Raw genomic sequence first — 6508 nt, forward strand, 5'->3', positions numbered from 1 at the left:
AAATTTAGTTATACCTCAATTTACCTCTCATTCTTCGAAGTAGCTTGACTATAGGCTATAGCGTTCTCCCCCTCATCCCTCGTGGTTTGACTCGGACTTGTCCTATACAAGGAGTAAGTTTGATTTTCTTAATTGTTTGATTGGTGGTGCTTTAGATTTCAACGACCTAGATTACCACACATCAGCCACGCCGCCTTGTCAGTAAGCGCCTACATGGCTGTCTCAAAATTTATGCACAGAAAGGCAAGGTTCCCAGTATTGGCGTCCTCAACCTTCCGTAGTTGTTCCCAGCCCGTTCTCAGCTTCTCGTTCTCTTTGTCCTTCCAATACAGGAAGGCATTGAGCCTGACAAAAAGCTGCATGCGGACATAAATAGTTAGTAAAAGCAAAATAGTGAAAAATATTCTAAGTATGGAATTCAAGACGGTAGAAACTACAAGTGGTTACCACGGCGCTGCAGTTAATCATAGGGCCAAGGAAGCCCTTATTTATTCCCCTCGGCTTATCACTCTACGCTTGGGGGATGGCCCGGACCATGGCTTCTCTCATGGCCTTTCGGTCAGCGCCAGTAAGTGACTGGTCGGGCAGCTTGATGTTCATTTCCTCCGCAATATCTACACACGGCCATGAATGGTGTTAAATTGAGCAAAATGGGCTTGTAAAAAACAAGTATGATTACAATACAACAAAACTCTGACTAACCGTCTGAGAAGCTTGGAGGAGAAGGAAATTTGAATGGAGGAGCAGCAGTGGCTCGTGACCTCCCTCGTTGACGCGGCTGGGTTGCTCCCCAATCGACTGAGTGGCAGCCACCTGCCAATTAGATTTGTTCACTCTCTCGACATGCGGAGTCGAGAGGGGCTGATCGGTTTTGCCGGGGACGACTTACCCCCATCGTCCGCTTTCACGGACTCATCATGGACCGACTCAGCTGTCATATCCATGAACTTGGAGACCACGCTTTATGACAACCGGGGTGACTCTCCTTTGGACTGCTTAGGAGCAGTCCGCGACTTTGTCTTGACCGCCGGGTCGGACGTGGTTTTGGATGCACCTATCTTCCTGGTCTTGGACGCCTGGCCGTCCTTGGAAGCAGAGGCCGACTGTTTCCGTTTTTCTCTGGTAGTAGGAGTGGCCAACTAAAAAAAACAAGTAAAAAGTTAGGATGAAATAAGAAATAAAAAAATGATACAGCGTCCGTGCAAAAACAAGAAGGAGTCTCTTCTCAACATACCAACACAGACGAATAACGTCTAAGTGAAGAAGGGAAGGAACCCTCCCCTCAATCTACCGGCACGACAAAAAAAAGTTATTTGCTTGAGTTGATCGACCGTACCTCCTTGGTTTGCTCGTACAACTGCTGCCGAACCTTGTACCAAGCCAAGCCTAGCTCGCACATGTCAACCTTTCCCCTTTGCTCCTTGTCCAACATGGCGAATGCTTCTTCTACACAAGGAAAGAACAGAAAGAGTTAGAAAAATTTTCAATAGAAAAGCTAGCCTACGAATGATAAAAGTTTCAAAGCCCCACCTTGGGGAATGTTTCGGTATAGGCCGCATGCCAACATAAATACCGGGCCCCGAAGCCAGCCGGCTAAAGGAATCCAATTCTCTGGCATGACCACCATTTTGCCGCCCCTTTGTACCTTCTTAACACCAAAGTAGTCAAGTTGGTGCGCTTGGCGAGGGTGGACGGGTGGCTTGTATGGCTTGTACCATCGGCTTAGCATTAATTCGATTCATCCGCATACTAAATTCAACGTCCTTTGTCTTGATGTGGTAGAATCGGTTCTTCTAGTCTCGCCATTTCGACACACGATCCAACACCACCAAATAATCTCTAGTGGTGCTAAGGATGAACCAGCCTTTCATGTGCTTCTCCAAGCGAGTCGTGGAGTACATCTCACAAAATACCGGAAAGTCAATCTTGAAGCCCTTCTAGATGCATGCCACCAGGTAGCAAAAAGATATTCAACCAGCTGTTCGGCATTAGTTGGAAGAGAGCAATGTTATATTCGTCCAGGATGGTGCGGACAAAATGATAAAGGGGGAAGCGAAGTCCAAGATCCAAAGTAGTACGATAGACGCTGAAGGACCTTCGGCGCAACAACTCTTCTTCCCAGGAGGCCACATAAAGAGAGTGCTTGGGCGCTACCAGCTCTAAACCTTTTCCTAGTTGGAGGTAGCCCAAGGTCGTGCTACCAAAAATACAGGCGTACGGGTCCTTGAAATTGTCAATATTGGAGACGGTCTCCTCCGCCGCCGCCTCATTCTCTACCTTCTCTTTATTAGGGTAAGGGGCGGCTCTAAATTCAAAGGACAAGACATTGTCCAATTCAACAACCTTGGCCGAGCTCCTGCTCTTGGAGCCCTGGCCGCCTGCAGAAATTACGACGCCCTCAAGTGCCAAGGGACCTTTGCCCTTATCTTTGCTTGCGCCCACCTGATTTCCCAAAGGAAGAGCACTACGAGGGGGCAAGTCGGACGGTTCGGCAATCACAATGCCAGTTCTAGGTCTGTCCGACCTGCTATGTTGGAGATGGGGTTGTTCAGAAATTGGGACAGACCGTCCAGCGTCCGCCCGAGAAAAGGAAGGAGGCCTCACCTAAGATAGCAACTCGGTCGGATCCATGACTTAGTTGGCAAATTGGGGGAACCTGAGTTCTAGAGTTTGCCCGGACGTTCCCCTAGTAGAAGAGACGCCCTGTGCTATTTAACGCTCTTCAAAAGAAGTGGTCACTTCGACCACAGAACATTCAGTGCCACTAGTTGTGTCCGTATCGGTGCTTGACTCAGTCTCTACGTTCATGTTGTTTGGGTCATAAGGGACCCTTGGGTTTACCGAACTGCCGTTCGGATTTCTAGCGGCGTGTCTGTCGTAAGTTTGCATCGTCCGGCCATTTGCGACTGTAGGGACAGAGAAGAGTAGGTGGATGAGAGTCATTACACACTAGAAACGGACCCACTCCATGAAGGAGACATCTCGTCTCCGTCCATCCTTAACTCCTTAGTCCAAGGCTAACGGCCGACCTCATGAGGATAAACGGACGAAGCCGAGTGTTGAGCCAGGTTTAAAAAAAAAGAAAGACTAAGTCAAATAAAAAGAGAAGTAAAAAGAGTAGGCGGCTTACCTCGGTACGTGTAGAAATCTTTGGAAATTCTTGGAAGTCTTGAAGGTTAATCGGAAAACTCAATCACACGGCGGAGCTCTTGAAGATTAAGGGAAAAATCACTTTCTCTCTCTAAAATGCTCTAACTTCTCTCTAGAATTCTCAAAGTTCCAAATTAAGAAAATGAAGTCAAACATCCTATATTTATAGGCAAATTTATGGGGGCCAAATGGTAAATCCATCTTTCCCGCTTAAAAATTCGAACGGTTACTTTTTGGAAAAGTTATCCTAGAATTCAAACGGTTAAAACACCCTCTTCCGTCACTTTAAATGGAAGAGAAGACGAACGGGCTGACGGCACGACAAAATAGATGGCCAGGTGAGCCGAATCTAAACATTTGTCCCGAAATCCCAAGCAACAGGTGTCCTTCCTAAATAGATAGTTGGTCTGCTGCGTCCGACTAACCTGAGGACCCAAGAAGTGCCCAAATAAAGGCATTACAAGCGAACAAGACCCAGCGTCCGGCCCAAGAGAGAAATCCCCCGATAAGACAGACGGTATTGTCCGCATACTAAAGCAATACTCAAAATTTTACAAATACTTGGGCACGTTCGGACGAGCAGAAAATCAGAGGAGGCGGCCCATAGAGTACGAGCCACCCCTTCTGAGGGGCAAATGTTTAGGGTAAAAATACACCCCAACACGTGGTCCAAACCCATGGCGACACGTGGCCCAATCAAAGGGCGAGACATGTCCCTATGGAAAGATGGCGCATGTTAGCTCAAAGAGAGCACCTGAATTAGAGAGTAAAAAGCTGCAAAGCGGCGCTTCCCAAGGACACGTGTCCCTACTTGATTATGTCGTCATTCAGAAAACGTCATTCTAGGGTACAAAACCCTAAAAAGCCCAGATCCCCACCCCTATAAATACCCCAATCATTTTTGACGGGAGGGGTGGGTTAAGACATATCATTTAATAGAGCACAAAACAGCTCCAACTTCTCTCTACCTCTTTATCTAGCTTTTCCGATTTCAGGTTACTAACTTAACCGTCAGAGGCGAATATTCCGTTGCCAGAATATTCAATGGAATATTCGTGTTTTGCAGGTGTCTAAGTCTACTTGTCAGGAGAACATGACAAGTGTCCCAGGGAAAAATCACAAAATCACTCAAAACAAACGTCGTGAAAGCATTAGATGCGACGCTTTATTGAACCAAGAATATCTTAGACCTATTAGCAATTAGATTGCTTACCTTAAAATATTAAGTGTTAAGACAAGCCAAAACATGCTTAATCACTTTCTGATTTTTGAGATCTTGGAATCGTTTTATTCTCGCCTAAAAGGGACAATTTTAATGCATGGATAAGACGCTTAATAAGTTTGAAAGTTTCCATGTATGCTTTTAAATTTTAAACTTATTAAGTTATTATCTTGATAAATGGTTATACTTTGCACTTATATTTGTAGAATTCTAAATCAAATTGTATTATTTTCAATGATTGAATTTGTAAAAGGAAATATTTTTAGAATGGTTGTTAAAGAAAGAAAAAACATTTCTAAAATATAACTTCTCATAAATGACTTTTATAACTAAGTCCAAAAGGGCGGTTGGATATCATGTATTCAAAATACTAGATAGTTTTGATAAACATGAAATATTGAGTTGAAGACTCAAATTGTCAATAGTTGACAACCAACATACATATCTTTTCGCTTCATACACTAATGAGTACAACTCATTGATGTAGTAATTCAAGTACGAATTAAAGGAGAAATGGAACTTTGTTTTAAGGCACATTAGATGTTTAATTATGCCTAACAAAGTATTAAAGTCAAAACACTTAAATAAATGGTTCTTAAAGGTTATGAGATGATGTATAACAAGAAATATAGGAAATAAGGAACAAAGAAAGTAATGAGATACCAATTCTACAATAGAGATCATGTTATCGTAGTTAAACTAAGAAACTCATTATCTTTACAAAGTATCAGATACTGCTTGAGGTTTCCACTTCAAAAGTGACACAAACCATTGAAGTTAAGCTAAGTTATTGACTTACAAGCTTAGAGTGAAGCAAGTAGTGCTACATTAGTTGTAAGGTCATTTGTTTGTTTTATTTCACGTTTGTTTGATATGATTTTGATTCATGATTAGTGCAATTGTTCTTCAAATTTTGTTGATTCTTGATTTTATTAGTTGCTTGTTGATTAGATGATGATTCATGAGTAGTTGTTTTTCTTGGGATCAGGTGCACTTGTATGATAGATTGATTGTGATTAATTTGGGAATAATGTTGATTGATTGTTGAGATTAGAGTGATTTATTTAAGTTTGCATGTCTATAGTTTGATTAGGCCTTGAGAATTATGCTAGATTGCATTGTGATTTCTAATGAAACGATCCATTGATTTAGGAATTACAATTGTCGATTGGTTTGGATTGTGATTCTCCTAGTTTATTATTCGTAGAGACCACTAGCTTAAGCATTAGGAGATAGCTCTTTGATTCTAATTCATAGCTCTTATCATTAGTCTTTACAACCATTGATTGGCAAGTTCTTCCCAAGTTATTGTAATTGTCATAATTACTTGTTGATCCCCATTCCATAGTGTTTTATTTGTTTGATTCTTTGTTTTGGTAGTTGATTAGTATTGGTTACTCTATTCTTCACCCTTCGACTTCGACCTAGCTTAGGCGCACAATTGAAATCACTTGAACATAACCGTTCCTAGTGGTTCAACCCTTAACTTACTTCTATACTTGTATTTAGGTTTGTTAAATGATTTTAAATTTTGTTACGATTAAGGAGGATTAGTCAATGACCTAGTTTTTCTCCTGTCAAAATGGCGCCATTGCCGGGGAACGGTGTTGTAAGGAGGGTATGCCCATCGTAGGGGATCCTTCTCCTGTATGCCCATGGCCCTTTAAAAGCCTAGGACTTTACACTTGTTAGGGTGTATTAGGATTAGAATTCCTGACTGTTTGGGGGACCTTGAATTAGCGTTGATCCTATCATTATGGTTTTTTCTAAGAAACTAGTAAAGAGTCGCCAATGAGTTTTTGAAAAACTCATAAACCTTGTTCATGCATTTCTCCCAAGTAGAGTTCAAGAGATATTTAGCACGAATCATAATTTTACCCATGCCCAAATTGGTCTACTTGTACCAGAAATGAGTTCAGGAGCGAGGGTACTAAAATAACCTTCCCTTTAGGGGGGAATCGCTATTCTAGCCCTATTACGGCCTCTACTAGCTCTTCCTTTTTCACGATTTCATCACCAAACAATATATACAACGTGATACCTAAAACTAAGTTAGTTGATATTATTTACAAGCATTAATCACGTAGGAATTACATTGCAAAACTCATTATTCTTTGTTTAATCAATATTCGTGAA

The sequence above is a fragment of the Chenopodium album genome, chromosome 10, assembly GCF_948465745.1.
Source record: "Chenopodium album chromosome 10, dcCheAlbu1.1, whole genome shotgun sequence".
NCBI classification, from domain to species: domain Eukaryota; kingdom Viridiplantae; phylum Streptophyta; class Magnoliopsida; order Caryophyllales; family Amaranthaceae; genus Chenopodium; species Chenopodium album.